The sequence below is a fragment of the Dermacentor andersoni genome, chromosome 8, assembly GCF_023375885.2.
Source record: "Dermacentor andersoni chromosome 8, qqDerAnde1_hic_scaffold, whole genome shotgun sequence".
Taxonomy (NCBI): domain Eukaryota; kingdom Metazoa; phylum Arthropoda; class Arachnida; order Ixodida; family Ixodidae; genus Dermacentor; species Dermacentor andersoni.
Window position 1 is genome coordinate 66,990,062 of NC_092821.1, and position 17,067 is coordinate 67,007,128.

The following is a 17,067-nucleotide window of genomic DNA, read 5'->3' on the forward strand; positions in this document are numbered from 1 at the left end:
GATGGGCGCAGTACGGGAAGAGTAAAGCTCTCTGGACAGAGACTTGCTCCACCAGATAAGGAATGTGGGCAACGGAGCAGACACGCAGGGGATAAGGGCACGCGTGTCGCACTGGATAAGGGATTTTCCGGCACAGAAAACAGAGCGGGGTCAGAGGAAAGGGAAAGAGTAGTTACGGATGTCAAGAAAGAGTGAACAATCTGGTCTGCAAAGTCATCAAATGTTATGGTTATGACCATTTGTACCTGATCCCAGTTGACAGTGATGTTCACTAGCGTAGAATTGTGAATTTTCTGTAGCTGCTTACATATATGCAACGTTTTTTGCTTAACTGCGCCCATCCTGTCAGTGTAGACGTGGGTTATGTTGATGTTAGGCAAGTTAGTAAGTGTTTCTGTCGCATCGTGTATAACCTGTAGTTCGAATAATAAGGGGTCTAAAAAGTCCGTTGCATAGCTTGATGTGGCTTGGATGTCAGGGTGTGTGAGGTTTGAGAAAGCTATTTGTCCTCTTTATTTAACCGCCTCATCTGCGTGTATCACGGAGCATCTCCTGGAGATGATAAAAATGACAAAAAGGTATATGGGAAAAGATTAACAAACACATAGATGAGAGGAGAGAATTGCAAAAATAGAGCACGCAATAAGCATTTCAGTCAGTGCCACATTTGGTCGCGCAGTACAGCAGGTTTCACAAACGCAAATAACAGCTCTCCGTCTATACACTGTTCACTACTCAAGCTAGGCTACCAACGTGGCCTCGGACAGCACCCTATATGGAGTATCCTTCAAAGTGATGACAGGGACAGATAAAGGTTTCGTCACAACCACAGATGCCAATGCCTGCGCTTTGACCGTATAAGACAAAATACAGCCGGCATTTATTCGATGGTGAAGCGGGTGTTCTAATACTGGTACAGGTATTGGTCCTACGCCTGTGCCGCACAATTTTCCCACGAGATCGCCCCAAAGATATGATGGGGTTTCATTATACCGGCATACTAGTACATACGTATACGTCGATTACTGTGCTCAGCTTCAAACATGTCAACAACACGCTGAAGATCTATCTTATTCGCAAGAGATATTTCTCGACCGCAAGCACAGCTATGTCACTCAGATGGCTATTCATCTTGCTGCGAACCGCCGTGGTTGCTGAGTGGCTATGGTGTTGGGCTGCTTAGCACGAGGTCGCGGGATTGAATCCCGGCCACTGCGGCCGCATTTCGATGGGGGCGAAATGCGAAAACACCCGTCTACTTAGATTTAGGTGCACGGTAAAGAACCGCAGGTGGTCGAAATTTCCGGAGTCCTACACTACGGCGTGCCTCATAATCAGTAAGTGGGTTTGGCACGTAAAACCCCATAATTTAATTTTTAATTTTTCATCTTGCGGCGAAGTCTTCAATATTTGAAGGCACAAAAACGTGTGCTGGCAAGATGATGATGATGCCGGTATCGTCACGGCGATAAGACCTAGCATGTGCACGTCCTGGAAGGCTAGATTATGTTTTCCCAAGACAGTCGCCAGTTGCAGCAGTGTCTCTCTTGCACTTTCGGCTTCGATGCGCTGAAGAAGTTTCATTATCAGCTTGCACTCAACTTCAACGCTTTCGATGTCGCATGCATAGTGCTCGGTGGAAGGCTTCCGTAAGATGTCCATAAAATTCTCACTCAATGGGTGGAGGTTGCTAACTCCGTGGTGTACATCATCGTTTTCCGTGAACCGCCTAGTCAGCTCCGCAATCAGGTGGTCCAAAACGGGCAGAAAAACTCGGACTCTGAATGTTTCCTTTGAATTTCGAGACTATTCTTCAATGACATGTCCTTCACTCAATACATACTGTCCTAGATGTAGCGGAAGGCGCTTCATTCTCTGATTTTTTTTGGGGGGGACACCCTGTTCTACTCAGAAACACTGCCGGTTTGAGCCCAAAGTGTGTCGAAGACGTTCGGCGAAATTCTCTTTTTGGAGAACTCGTCAATGGCTGCGCGTGCGATGAGGCATGCCTGACTAAAATTGCAATCTCTACTTTGCAATAGGTCCGAAAGAACCTTAAGGCGGCCGAGTACCTCGGTAAATAGGCTTAAATGGAAGAGAAACGAGAAGTTAATTTGCTCTAGCAGACCCTTAGCTTCCGTTGCCCGCCTGCTGCTTGTAGCGATGACTTCGGCGAGGCATACAAGGATAGCAGGAAGGCTTTTCATTGTTGCTGTGCAAGCCACTATCTGGCAGACCTATCGTGTATCGCTGAGATGCTGCAGCTCTATTACTGACAAAGAGTGAATTGCAGATCCACTCAGGAAAACATAGAGGCATTCTAAAAGAGAGAAAATATCTCACCGGTTTTATCACCTTGCAGACATCCGGTTGTTCATGCAGTGGACGTACACTGCCTGCGGCAATTCCTGCCTGAACAGAGCCTGCACGCTGCTTGAGATACCGCTCATGACACTCACACCATCATGTGTTTGAGCAATGCACAGACAAGTATCTATGCCACAGCGATTCAACGTTTCCTTTACGTAGCCCAGGAGTGACTTTGCTTCCAAGTGGTCAGCGTTGCCGAATCCAAGAAACCGCTCAAAGATAGCCCCAGTTGCGTAGTACCTTAGTACAACTGATAATTGTTCCGTCTTGCTTAGGTCCTTTGTTTCATGGACAATAAGTACAAAGTACTTGAAGCTTTTCATCTCTTCCTTTTTACTTGTTAATGTGATGTGGCTCAGAATTTCGACGATCTGGTCTTGTATCGAGTGACGAACGTACTTCGCGTTCGCTGCTCCACCACTGTTTCTTTCCGACAATGTCGTCATATTTCCCAAACAAGTTCAAGAGCTCAACAATGTTTCCCTAGCTTGCTTTCACTTGTGGCACTTTCATCGTGGTATCTCTGAGGGATTCGCTGAACGGCGGTGAATCGCAAAATATCTGCGACTCTTCCTATATAGAGGCGATATTCCTGCGCCTCCCTGGAGGCGCAGGAATTTCGCTGAAGCGCCACGGCACACGCCCTAATCTTTCTAAGTATTTGTTTTTACGTCACCCGCTATCCCTTGGCGCGCAGTCTGCTCGGCCCAGCCCGCATTCGCAGAGTTTAGGCGGACTAGGTAAGTTAATTTTAAATGCGTGGGCATTTGTATGCTTACCCAACAAGAAAACCACTTTCGAGAAAGCGCCTGCAGCAGCGAGCGAATTTGCCATTCCGCTGCCTCTCACTTCAATGCCAACGAGGCGGCAAGAACACAGTGCTGACGGTGCTCGCAGCAAATGCCCCACTCTTCCACTTGCGCAAATCGCTTGCAAGTTACGTGCGCGCGCGTCTAAGTGGCGAGAACACAGCGCGCAAAGCTATGATTCATTCGACCACCCAAGTTCTACATATGTCCACCATTCATATGTAAGGGTCATTCTTGGATATCCACGGGATCGTCCCATGCACGCAAACTGATGTTCACATAAACGTCTAATGAACGTCATAATGGGATGTTATGACGTCGAACAGATGTCTAAATATGGATTATTTTATTGCATAAGCCAGAGCATGCCCTAAGGACATTTTTGTCAGGATGTAGCACGCTTCTGGGACATTTTGTGTTACATATCGTCCAAAGGACATTTGTGGGACATTTGGTTGTGGATTTAGAATGTACACGGGACGTGCAAACTGATTATAAATTAACATAATAGGGGCGTTCTGCATAATGTGCCCTAGCAGTGCAACAGGCTTGCTGCATTTTACATACAATTAACAAAGCTTGGCCTGGTTTTGTGTTGGCCTGTGGGGCAATGATGAAAAGGAACTGCATGGCTCTTGAAATCCAGTGGTCCAATGAAGCTACCAAACATTAACAAGCTTAAGTACCGGGAGGCGGGCCAGGAATACACCCCACGGCATCTCAAAGCATGCTAAAGAAGGCTGCTGCGCAGCTAAGCATTGTGCACCTAATTCCCTGCTACGGTAAGCTAATAACTTACATACAACTTGGTACAACTACATTAAATCAAAACATATAGACATGCAAGCTCTACTTTTTTTGGGCTAACAGTAACGAAGCTACAGAACTAAATTCTGCAGGCTGCTGAATCATTTGACAATCTCATTAAAAATACAGCATTTAGTTCATAAAACAGTAACAGGAGAATCAGAAGTTCAACTCTCAACTGCATTCAGCAGTTTTCAGTAAAGCGCATCAATGCAAACAAATAAAATTCAATAATTTGATCACACAAGCTCAGCTATTAGAAGCTATTTTTGATGCACCATGGTTAGAAAAGTGTGCATGAAATAAATTGTTTGCAAATGCACTTTGAGTAGCAAGAAAATTTAAGAATTCGCAGTGGAGCCACTTCAGAAGTTACCATGAGACTTGCTGTGGGCTCTTTCATAGTCGCAGGCCCATCAATGCAAAATTTGCTAACAGTTCAGATATGTTAGCCACTTTAGGTTACCGGAGTCTTTCTCTAGGCCATATTTACTAGCTACAGACACTAACACAAGTTATGCTAAAGCTGTCACAACTACATTAGGCATTAATGAAATTACTTGAGACTAGTTCAGTGGTCATACATAGGCACAAACAGCTTCTGTATGATCATCCATTTCTATAGCTAATGTGTTTCCATAACAAATTCTGGTAAATGTCACCAGAGCAAACATTGACACTTTCAGTTGAGCTAATATTTGCAGATGCACCTCAGCCAGTGAAATAATTTTAAAAGTCCTCTGCAAGAATAGGGCGTACAAAGGTAGTAGGAGGCCTATTGCAGGCTGGCTCACTTCAGCGGTCGCAGGCACATAAATGCAATATATGCTGTCAAATTCACAGATGTCTTAACCATGAAGGAAGCTACTCCAGCCTTTCCGCGGGCATGCTCCAATGGTGTCACACAGTGAAATTACTAAAGATTTGAGAGATGCACTGGGCATTAATAAAATTACTAAAGGATCACTTAAGCAGTTGCAGACACGAACATTACTCGAGAGTTCACAGGTACAAACGCTGTTACAAGACACTTGCTTCAGCACAAAAGCAAACTGATTTCACAGGTACTAGAGGTGACAAGATACTTGCGGTACTTGAGTGGTCACAGATACAAATTCACCTTAAGTGTTCAAAGGCTCGAAGGCTTCTAAGCAAGTAAACAGAAGCTGAATGTGGCCTTTCCGTGGTCACATCCAAACATTGCTGAAGCCGTTGCATGTACCTTGGCGACTACTCAATTAACTAAAGGTTATCAGCATGCTCGCGTCAGAAGTCATAGACACAAAAATGCATTCTACGAGTTCACCTCTATCATAAGTTAACAGAGGATTTGTGTGGGCTTGCTTCAACAGTCACAGAGACAAAACTCAACCAAGAGTTTACAGGTACGTCGGCCCATAAGGGAGTTACCACTCGCTGGGTGCAGCCTTTCATCCATGGTTGCAGATACAGAACAGAAGAGATCACGGGTACGCTACACAATTTAGTGGGCATCCTGCAGGATCAGTTCCACTGGTCGGAAACACGAAAATGCACTGTTGATATCAGAGGCACTAAGAAAGTTAGCAGATTTCTGTGGGCTTGTTTTTGTGCTGATCATCTGATCACCAACGAAGAATGATGTAGACCCACAGTGACACCATGCTGATGGCAGGAACACAGCATGGCTGTAAAGTATGCAAGAAAAACGTGTTAGCAATGTGTACGAAAATTACTATCCAGCATGGGCATGTCAACCACTTTCACTTTTAATAGCAATCTGCTGGTACTGACAGCAACTTTGCTACCTAAGGACTTTATACAAACTTGCTGGGCTACAGTCTTCAGAAAAGAAGTTGTAATGATTTCAACTCTGTACAACGGTAAAAAGAATTTTAGTCTCTACGTCAGCATACCTTTGTCAAACGAGCTGACAACAGCAAGGAAGTGTTGCAATTTCGCCCGAAAGCGAGGCAGTGATTGCGACAGCAATTTACCAGACTGCTATTGTTAACTAGCTGTATTCGCCAGTGTACATTGCAGCACACCTTCACTTCCTCGGTAAGTTAAGAAACTTGAGTGTTGTGCGCAAAGCCAAACATTAACACACCTCAGTGACGGTAAACTCTCTGTAGGAACACTGGCATGATGAAGCAGCGACGAACGATTGCTTCAAAAGCGCAATGCACTTCCAGAGCCAAGTTTATGCTACCTTTGACACAGCTGCGCGGGAACAGCCCCCACAAAACCACAGCCCACCGCGGCGCACGTTCGCATCAGCGGAATTTCGCCAAGATTGTCCGTACAATTTCTATACCAATAGCAAAAAAAAAAAATAGACAAATGTCAACTATATAGCTTTAGTAAGAGTACAGTGACAATATGGGGATGCAACAGTCTCATAATCTGACCTAACTGCTTTAGCAGTGCATGCTGACAATCTCGCACCATTCGGAACAGCCAGGAAGGAGTACCCAACACCACATAAATCCCTCAATAAGTTAGAAGAGTGCGCCCTTAGGAGACTACAGATCAATAGCTACCCGACACCAGCTAAGTGACACAAGTGGTACCCTACACTAAACTCTTCGCAATGCCCACACTGTGGAGAGGTAGCTGATCTCTACCACATGGTGTGGGCATGCCAATTTAATCACATAGTTGACCCCATTACAAATCGCTCAGAAGAGCAGTGGGAGGCTATTCTGATCAGGGATGATCCTGACCGTCAGCACTGGCTGGTGTGGAGGGTTAGCGCAGCAGCAATAACCAGTGGACTACCAGACTAGGCGGCGCACGCACCAGTTCTACGAATATTCAGCAAATAAATATGTTTTCAATCAATCAATCAATTGTCCAGCGCGATGCATGCGCACACATGTCGGCACATACGCTGGCCCAAATGATTGAAAATGCGAGAGGAAAGAAAACTGAAGCAGCGCGGTTGGTCAGCCGGCCTGTGTGAGAGGTGCTGCCAATGAAATACAAATGCTTACAACGGTTCCGTTATTCGGCCTTTCCACGGTTTAGCCCTAGCTCTTACAGGCACGGCTACGCAAAGAAAACTCAAACAGTAGACGAAGCTAAAGCGCCACGGTAAATCACCTGACAGAAATTTAATTAATAACAGTCAACAGACACAAACGTTCTCCATTACTAAAAAATTATATTATCGAGTTTTACGTGCCAAAAACCCCAGCACCCCCGCCCGCTCCCGGACGATTTCGAAGATCTCTCCCCCCCGCACACACCTAAAGTGACATTACCAGAGCCCACATTATTTGACGTTTCTTTTGACTTTCCTCGACATTCTGGCGTGAAATTTAACTGGGGCTATGAGCTTATTGCATCATTGTTGGCGTGGACGTGCACGGCTTTTAATTCATACTTTCACCTTATTTCTGCTAATCCTGACACTAGGAGGACAAGCACATTAGAAGCACTAGCGGCGCCTGCCTCATCCGTATTTTCACACTTCAACATTGTTTTAAAGTTTCACTGCAAACACCATGCACATACACAATATATATATATATATATATATATATATATATATATATATAGGACAAAGTTTATTATATTTTTGAAGGAGATGGAGGTAGCCAATTAAATATTATTTCTAATGGTACGGATAGCGTATGCCTAGAGAATAAATATCTTGGTACATATTCACCACACTTTAAATTTCATTGCGTGCTTTGTTGAGCATGAAAAAAAAACGTATAGACTTGAGTGACCTTTCGGCAGAGTCTTTCATCAATGGCGTGTGAAATGCACGTGAACGTTGTGTCTCAATATTGCTTCTCTTTCCAGTAAGCAATGCTAACGACTCTTTAAAAAAGAATAAATACTGGTGGGCAAGTCGGTGAGACATGATATTGAAGCAGCGCACTTTCATCTGACACGTGCACGTGCACATAGAAAGGGCATACACAGGCGCTGTGTACGTCCTTTCTATGTCTACGTTTACGTGTCAGATGTAAGTGCGCTGCTTCAATATCATATAATAGCTTTAAAAAAGAACATTTTTTTATAAATTACGACATTTATTAGGGATGAAAACATCGTCACTTGCATGCAAAGGTCAATATATACAGGGTGTCCTATCATGCACCAAGATTTAAAAAAGATATAAATGTGTTACTCGAAAGAAAACCTAGTGCATATTGTTCACAGTACAGTAATTTCTTGAGCTTTAATTAGGTAATTGTGACTGATTATCTAACTCGAGATATACTATCCTAATTATGAAAATGTCAATGAGGCATTTGAAGGCCCAGCGAAAGGACACCTAACTACGGTATATTTAGCGAAGTACTAATTGCAAACTATATTTTTTTTGCGATTGATAAATAAACCCTACGAAATACGGAGAATAACACGTGACTGCACTCCCACCCGCATCATAAGCAGCACGTTCAAACATGCTCCCTCTGAGTAAGTCAAAACGAAATAAAGGAACTAAAGAAAAACATCGTGATCGAGCTAGTGCATTATCTGCCGCGCCCCGGCCGAAGTAACAGGTCGCGTTTGGTGTTAGTTGGAAACAAGCGGTGATAGCTGTTGTCTTGGCGCATAAAGTGCACAGATGGTTCTTTTGTTTTTGCCTCGAAAATTGTCACAATAGCGAATTGATAACACGAGTGTAAAGATTTAAAGGTGCCTTTTCTTTCGTCATGTCTTGTCTTTCTCTAATGAGCAGAAAAGAAACACGATCCTTGCCTTGGGCAAGGATCACATGGCAACATCAGGAAGGCCGCAAATATATATATATATATATATATATATATATATATATATATATATATATATATATATATATATATATATATATATATATCCCCCGGAAAAATGATGCTCTCCGCCTATGGTTTTCACAATCGCCCAGAAGTTTCGTTACCTGCAGAAACGGAAGTGTGCGGCATTCTTTGGAACGAGCAATATACCGGCCTAGAAGTAACGTGAAAATTCAGCAGCTTGGCCGCCCAACCATCGCGTGCAGAAAGCGCTCGGATTGTGATACAAATACAAAACTTTAGAAATACCAACCTTACGTCGTTTTACGATTGCTCTCGCAATCGCGCGGTCACGCAAATGAATCTCAAACAGCAGACGAAGCTTAAGCAAAAGCTTAAGTAGCGAAGGCGCGTGACAGAAATTTAACAGTCAACCGGGCCAAACGTTCCCCATTATATATATATATATATATATAGTGAGCGTTATATTAGCCCTTCATGTTCTTCATCTGTATATATTCATCATCATGGCCAGCGTCATCGTCTGCAGCGCGCGACCGGCGCAAGTAAACCGGTGAGGCTTAAAGGGAAGCTGAAGAGTCTGTCGAATTCAATAAGACGCTCATATACGGATGCGGGAACCTTATAAACCATGTAGGTAAAATTTTGGTGTTTTTTTTCAATTAGGAGCGACGTAAACGTCGGTTGAAATTGCGCTGTAAATCGGTTGAATTGCAGCGCGCTGCTGCTGACGCTGACGATGCGAGCGGAGACCGGAAACCGCGGTGTTGTGACGTCAACTCTAGTGTTTCGTTCCTTCGCAGCGTCCACGACCGTGGCTGACCGCGCTTGTTTCTGCGTGCGTGCCATCGTAATCTGCTTCGATCGACCCTGCATTCCTTTGTTGGTGCGTCTGCGTGTATGTAGAGTGGTAATCAACGTGCGTGGTAGTCAACGTGAGTGGTAATCAGCGTGAGTGGTAGTCAGCGTGGTAGTCAACAGATGAAGGTCACCACACGTACTGCATGAACCGGGAAGCTTTTCACGCGTTTAAACCGTCTTTGTAGATTGCCGACAGCTTTGGACAGCGCACAAATGCCGATGATCGCATCCCCGCTTACGTTCCACGAGGAGGCATGCAGGAACACAACACTACAGTTGTTTGACCGGAAACGAGCTCACTAGATCGGCGAAAGATCGGCGAGATCACTAGATCGCTTTGCAAAAAACATACTCACCAAAGAGCATTTCCAACACGAGGAGATCCCAAGACCTTGCTTTCGTTCGCGTCGAAAGCACTGCTCGTACCAACATCGTTTGCTTCTTCGAGAGGCCGGCTCTTCGCAATCGGCTCGTACATGTAGGGACTAACGCCGAACTCCTCAGAAAAACGCAGTCTCTCTAAATTTTCCATTACCGTCTCAGAAAAACAGCACCAAACTACCTGGCACCGCGCTTCATGTGCAGCGGCAGCGGTCGGTTACTGGTGTTGACGTCACGAGGCGCCCGACCAATCACAGACGGAAACGAGACGCGCGAGCTGGGCGTGTCCGCTGCTGCACTTTTAGTCGAAATAAAATAGATTTGCGCTTTCTTTGCTCAATTTCGATACGATATTCGAATTCGGAAGGTTGAAAACCATTATGTACAGATGTTCACTCATTTTTTCTGGAAAACCTTTCAGCTTCCCTTTAACAGCTGTCTCGCAAGTGGTGGAGGCTGCTTTCGATCCCTTGGTCCTCTACGCCTTCGAGTTTCCCTGGAGCTTCGTTCAGGCCGCCGATTGCTCCACCTTCCCGCCAGGATGCCCCAAGAAGATCCTCCAGGAGGGTCCGGCGTCAGCGTCTCTTCCCCACCGGCCGTTCCTTCATGGACCGTCAGCACGCGGCAGCGCGATCCCACCATGTTCGCTGGCCTTCGTAGTGACGACGTTAATGACTGGCTGGACAATTATGACCGCGTGAGTGAGGCTAACCGGTGGGATGATATGCACGAGCTTCGCAACGTCGCATTCTACCTCACTGACGTTGCCAGGACGTAGTTCCTCAACCACGAGAACACCTTGCCTGACTGGGCGGCATTCAAACACCAGCTTCGGCAGATCTTTGGCGCTCCCAACGTCCGCTCCGATGTCGCCAAGAAAAAGCTTGATGGAGGCACGCAACTTCCGGGGGAAACATACACATCTTATATGGAGGAAGTCCTCACCCTTTGTCGCCGTGTTGACGCCACCATGACGGAATCTGATCGTGTTCGTCACATCCTAAAGGGCATTGGTCACGTCGCGTTCAACGCACTGGCGATCAAGAATCCTAATACCGTTAACGATGTGATCGCGACTTGCCAACACCTGGACGCACTGCAGGCCTTCCGTTTACAACCTTTCGCCGGTGACGCGCCGCCTTCGTCGGATACCGGCCTGCGTATGCTGATTCGGACTCTCATACGTGAAGAGCTCCAAGCGTGTGGCCTGCTCAGTCCTCCCGTTCTCCAGCCTCAGCCTTCGGTTCCTGGCCTGCGCGACATCATGAAAGAGGAGCTATCCTCCAATACCTTCGCTGCGAGCTGTTGCCCTCCTTCGCCATCCACCTCGTATGCTCAGGTTGCGGCTACGCAACCAGCGTTCGTTTGGACAGCGCTTCCTGCTCCTGTTACGGCCCCCAACCATCTGGCGACTCTACCACCCCGTCCGCCTGCCACAGGATTTTACACTACCCGGCCTACGCCGCGCCCCATTTGTTATTATTGTGGTATTCGCGGTCACATATCGCGTTTTTGCCGAAGAGGACAACAGGACGAACGCCGTGGCTACGATACTTATGAGTGAGACCCGTTGCTTCCTCTGAGTCCTTACCAGCGCCGACTCTCCCCACGCTCACTTTCTCCACCTCCCGGAGCGCCTCGCAACTATCGTCCAGGGCGCCGCCGTTCGCCCTCCCCTGTCCGACGCTCGACATCACCCCTGCAACGGCCACCCGCACTCCTGACTACCGATCGGAAAACTAGATGGTGCAGTTTTTGGAGGAAAAGCTGCATGGCTCGCACAGACTACAACTCCTCCAGAGTGCCCGGCCAATACTTTATTCGTGTGCGTAGAAGGTGCACTAGTCCTAGCATTGTTTGATACGGGAGCAGCTATTTCTATTATTCACGCTGGCTTGTGCGCTCGTCCTACGCAAAGTTACACCTTACAGTGGAGCTCTTCTTCGTGGTGCAAATAATGTGATTCGGCCATCGGCGCAATGCACCGTTAGAGTTTCGATCGACGGAATACGCCACCATATCCAGTTCGCAGTGTTGACTTCCTGTGCTCACATGCTTATACTAGGGTGGGACTTTCTCTCTTCGGCGTCGGCTTTCATCTCGTGCCGTGAACGCCTCATTAACTTCACAGAGACCGACAATTCCGACGACGTGCACGAACCGCGCCTTCGCTTACGAACTGCTGACGATTGCATGGTGCCCCCTGGTTGCGAACAACTCCTTGCAGTTAACTCTGACATCACCGATGGTGACGTTTTAGTTGTACTGCCAGCCCGTTGCTTATCCAAAGGGATTGCTCTGGCACCCAGCCTTGTTCGCTTCAGCAACGGCATGCCACAGTCAAGAGCCAGTCCTGCTTTCTAAAGGCGCCGTTCTCATGTGCGTCTTGGACACTCAGCCTGTCTGTGTGCTTACCTCGACTACTGCTGTTTCACAACCACCCACAGCTACGGATCCGGTCCCTGCTTCTGATCTTGCTAGTACCATCAGCTCCGATCTAACGCCGCAGCAGACGGGGGAGTTACTGTCGTTGTTATCCAATCATAAAGACAGCTTCGACGTCCACTCTCCTCTTCTGGGTCAGACTTCTGCGACGGCTCATCGCATACACACAAATGGAACCATCATCGTGCACTGGCGGCCATATCGCGTTTCTTCCGCTAAACGACAGGTCATCGATACCCCCGTTGCCGACATGCTGAAACATAGCATAATACGCCCATCTTCAACTCCTTGGTCACCTGTCGTTTTGGTGCGTAAGAAAGACGGCTCAGTGCAATTTTGCGTAGACTACCGTGCCTTGAACAAAATAACCCGCAAAGATGTATATCCACTGCCCCGAATCGATGATGCGTTAGATTAATTTCAAGGCGCAGAGTATTTCTCCAGCCTTGATCTACGCTCCGGATACTGGCAGATACCCGTGCACGAAGCACACCCGATGGATTTTACGAATTTAACGTAATGCCTTTCGGCCTGTGTAATGCTCCCGCCACATTTGAGCGGATGGTTGACACCGTACTACGGGGCCTAAAGTGGAAGACTTGCTTATGCTACCTTGACGACATAATCATATTTTCGTGGACCTTCCATCAGCACTTGCAGCGCCTCGACGAAGTCCTGACACGCTTCTCAGCTGCTGGCCTTCAGCTGAATACACAAAAGTGCCACTTCGACAGCAAAACCATTAAAGTGCTCGGACACCTTGTCAGCAAGGAGGGCCTTCGACCCGACCCCGACAAGATTACCGCTGTCCTTCGCTTCCCCAGGCCTCAACGCGCCAAAGACTTGCGTAGCTTCCTTGGCTTAGCTTCGTATTTCCGGCGCTTCATACGTAACTTTGCCACCATTGCGGCGCCGCTCCATCAACTCCTTCCTTCTGGAGCTCCCTACGTATGGTCGGATGAATGCCAAACTGCTTTCGACGCCCTCAAGCGTGCCCTCACGTCCGAACCTGTGCTTTGTCATTTCGACAACACCGCACCCACTCTTCTACATACTGACGCCAGCGGACACGGTATCGGCGCTGTTGTTCTTCTGCATCAGCAAAATTCTGAAGAACGTGTGGTTGCATACGCAAGTCGCACGCTAACTGCTGCAGAGAAAAATTATACGATTACCGAGCAACAGTGTCTCGCCGTTCTTTGGTCCGTCCAAAAATTTTGGCCTTATCTGCACGGGCGCCACTTTACGGTCGTTACTGATCACCACGCCTTATGCTGGTTGGCGACGCCAAAGAATTTAACGGGACGTCTCGGCCGTTGGAAACTCCGTTTACAAGAATACGACTTGGACGTCACCTACAAGTCTGGAAATTTTGGACGGCCGTGTTGTATGCGAAAGTGACGAATCGTCGAATGACATCCCAATTGGTGTGGTCAGGGTTGATGTGGGGCTCCGTGCCGTAAAAAGATGGCTTCCAAGAAAAAGGCTGCAACCTCCTCTGCGGATCCCGAAGATAGTGCGGCTGTTTCAGCGTACCGTGTCAAGTGGTCTACAGCTGTGACGATCCATTGTTTACCGCCAGTGGTTAAGGGCAGCGGTCCATAGAGGTCGATACCGACGACTGCGAAAGGATCTTCAGGACACGGGACAGGTTGGAGCAGTCCAGCCGGAGGTGAGGTCAGTCGTTTACGGTGTTGGCAGAGCGAACAGGAAGCCACGTATTTCGCTACTCTGGTTGCAAGTCCAAGCCAAGAGAAGCGGCTGCGAATTCGCTCGTAGGTTTTATGGAAACCAAAGTGACCGGCAGTGGGATCGTCGTGAAAGGTCTCCAATATCTGGGCCCGAAGTGATCGGGGAACGACAGGAACCCAACGGTGTCCTTCAGGATGAAACACGTACCGGTATAATATCGAATTTTCGATCTTGAAGTTCTTCAACTGCCGACTGAGCCAAGCGTAGGCAGGGCGAGGTGATCCGCGAATACGTTCCATAACGGAGCGGCAGTAGGAGTCATTACGTTGGCTAGAGGCAAACGTATGAGAATGGCTGGATGGGAGCTGGTCGAGAGCTGCGAGCGAAGGGAATGCAGGCGACGCGCCCTGCGGTTTCCTCACGGAAGGTGGTACGCAAGCAGCGTTTGAAGACGGTGTCAACGAGAGAGAGCATCGGCATCCTGCACCAGGATGCCGATGCTCTCTCTCGTTGACACCGTCTTCAAACGCTGCTTGCGTACCACCTTCCGTGAGGAAACCGCAGGGCGCGTCGCCTGCATTCCCTTCGCTCGCAGCTCTCGACCAGCTCCCATCCAGCCATTCTCATACGTTTGCCTCTAGCCAACGTAATGACTCCTACTGCCGCTCCGTTATGGAACGTATTCGCGGATCACCTCGCCCTGCCTACGCTTGGCTCAGTCGGCAGTTGAAGAACTTCAAGATCGAAAATTCGATATTATACCGGTACGTGTTTCATCCTGAAGGACACCGTTGGGTTCCTGTCGTTCCCCGATCACTTCGGGCCCAGATATTGGAGACCTTTCACGACGATCCCACTGCCGGTCACTTTGGTTTCCATAAAACCTACGAGCGAATTCGCAGCCGCTTCTCTTGGCTTGGACTTGCAACCAGAGTAGCGAAATACGTGGCTTCCTGTTCGCTCTGCCAACACCGTAAACGACTGACCTCACCTCCGGCTGGACTGCTCCAACCTGTCCCGTGTCCTGAAGATCCTTTCGCAGTCGTCGGTATCGACCTCTATGGACCGCTGCCCTTAACCACTGGCGGTAAACAATGGATCGTCACAGCTGTAGACCACTTGACACGGTACGCTGAAACAGCCGCACTATCTTCGGGATCCGCAGAGGAGGTTGCAGCCTTTTTCTTGGAAGCCATCTTTTTACGGCACGGAGCCCCACATCAACCCTGACCACACCAATTGGGATGTCATTCGACGATTCGTCACTTTCGCATACAACACGGCCGTCCAACGCACTACGGGTGCAACAGAACTAAGTCGGAAAGAAAGGGAGGGGGAGTCGGAATGCTCATCCATCAGGGAGCCAAATGGAAACGAGTAAATTCACAATGTCAAGAGCATCTTTGGTTATCAGGTACGATGAGTGGGAAAGAAACTTGGCTGGGAGTTACGTATTAGTGGACCGGAAAACATTGCACAGAGAAGAATAAAGAGTTAGTGGAATGCATAAGCGCTGATATTAAGGGTTTCGGGAATGGTGCTGAGATTGTCCTATTAGGTCACATGAATGCCCACATACAGGATTTAGATGGCTATACCGACAATAACGGGAAGTCAATGCTAGACCTTTGCGAGCAACATAACCTCGTGATCGTGAATACAGGGCCTAAGTGTGAAGGACAGATCACGTGGGAAGTGGGAAACCGGCAATCGACCATTGATTACTGTCTGATGACAGAAGGAATTCATGATAAGTTGAGAGAAATGGTCATCGATGAGGAAGGGTTTAGCAGCATAGGGAGTGACCATAAACGCATCATTTTGAAAATGGGATATGTAGTTGGGAAAGAGGGCAAGGAAAGCACAATGGCCAGTCCAAATTTGAACGCTGAACAAATAGCAAATATAGTCACTAGAGTTGAGGAAGAACTTGGCAAGTGGCCAAGTAAGGGGTGGGAATATGGTGAGTTTCTAAGTGTACTAACAACAGAAATACGGAAAGAGAAACAACATGTTCGTTGGAAAGGAAAAAAGAAACCGAAAAGCTGGTGGAACAAGGAGACACGAGAAGCGATCGCCGAACGACAGAAAGCATCTCGAGAGCACAGGCAGGCAAAGAAGGCGCAGTTGTCACAGGATGAAGTAACTAGTAAATGGGAAATATACCAGGAGAAAATGTCTATGGTTCAAATACTGGTGCAAGCAAAATTAAAAGGTGAAAGTGAACGTTGGTTGTCAGAAATACGTGAGAAAAAGAAGGCCGCACCTAGAATATTTTGGAATCACATAAAATTATTAGGCAGGAAGTCAACAACAAAACAACAACATATCCTAGACGAAGATGAAAACAGACTGGAAGGAGAAGCAGCAATAAATTACATCCAAAAAGTAACAGCCGAATCTTTCCAAGGCAAGGACGAGGTTGTATTTGAAGAAAAAAAGAGCATGAAAGAGACCCAAGTGGAAAAGGAACTGGTGCTTACAAATTTAAACTGGAAGAAAGCGGAAGAGAAAATTCCTAAGCGCACAGCCACAGGGCTAGACGAGGTTCCCGTTAGGCTGATAAATGAACTGGGACCAAAAAGTAAGGAAGCTCTGGTGAAAGCAGTGGAAAAGTATATTAAAGACAGACGAATACCAGACAGTTGGCGACAAAGTAGAGTGAATTTAATTTATAAAGGTAAGGGGGAGAAAGACAGAATTCACTTGTATAGACCGTTGACCATTACATCGGTAATATACAGGCTAGCAATGCAGGCAATCAAATTAAAGCTTCAAGCATGGGCAGAAAATAATGGCATTTTGGGAGAGCTTCAGAATGGCTTTAGAATAGGTAGGCGTTTGGATGATAACTTGTTTGTTCTTACTCAGTGTATTGAAATATCAAAAGCAGAAAGCATACCGTTGTATGTGGCCTTTTTGGACATTACAGGAGCCTACGACAACGTAGACCGCAACATCTTGTG

The 17,067-nt window shown here is 47.2% G+C and overlaps 1 protein-coding gene and 1 pseudogene across 12 annotated transcripts in view; one reads left to right on the top strand and one right to left on the bottom strand.

Annotated features, from left to right (window-relative positions):
- LOC126538778 (uncharacterized) overlaps positions 1-17,067 on the top strand; it is a 353,978-nt gene that overhangs the window by 263,903 nt on the left and 73,008 nt on the right. The gene's annotated exons all lie outside the window — the stretch shown is intronic.
- On the bottom strand, positions 1,001-11,658 carry LOC140219948 (uncharacterized; annotated as a pseudogene).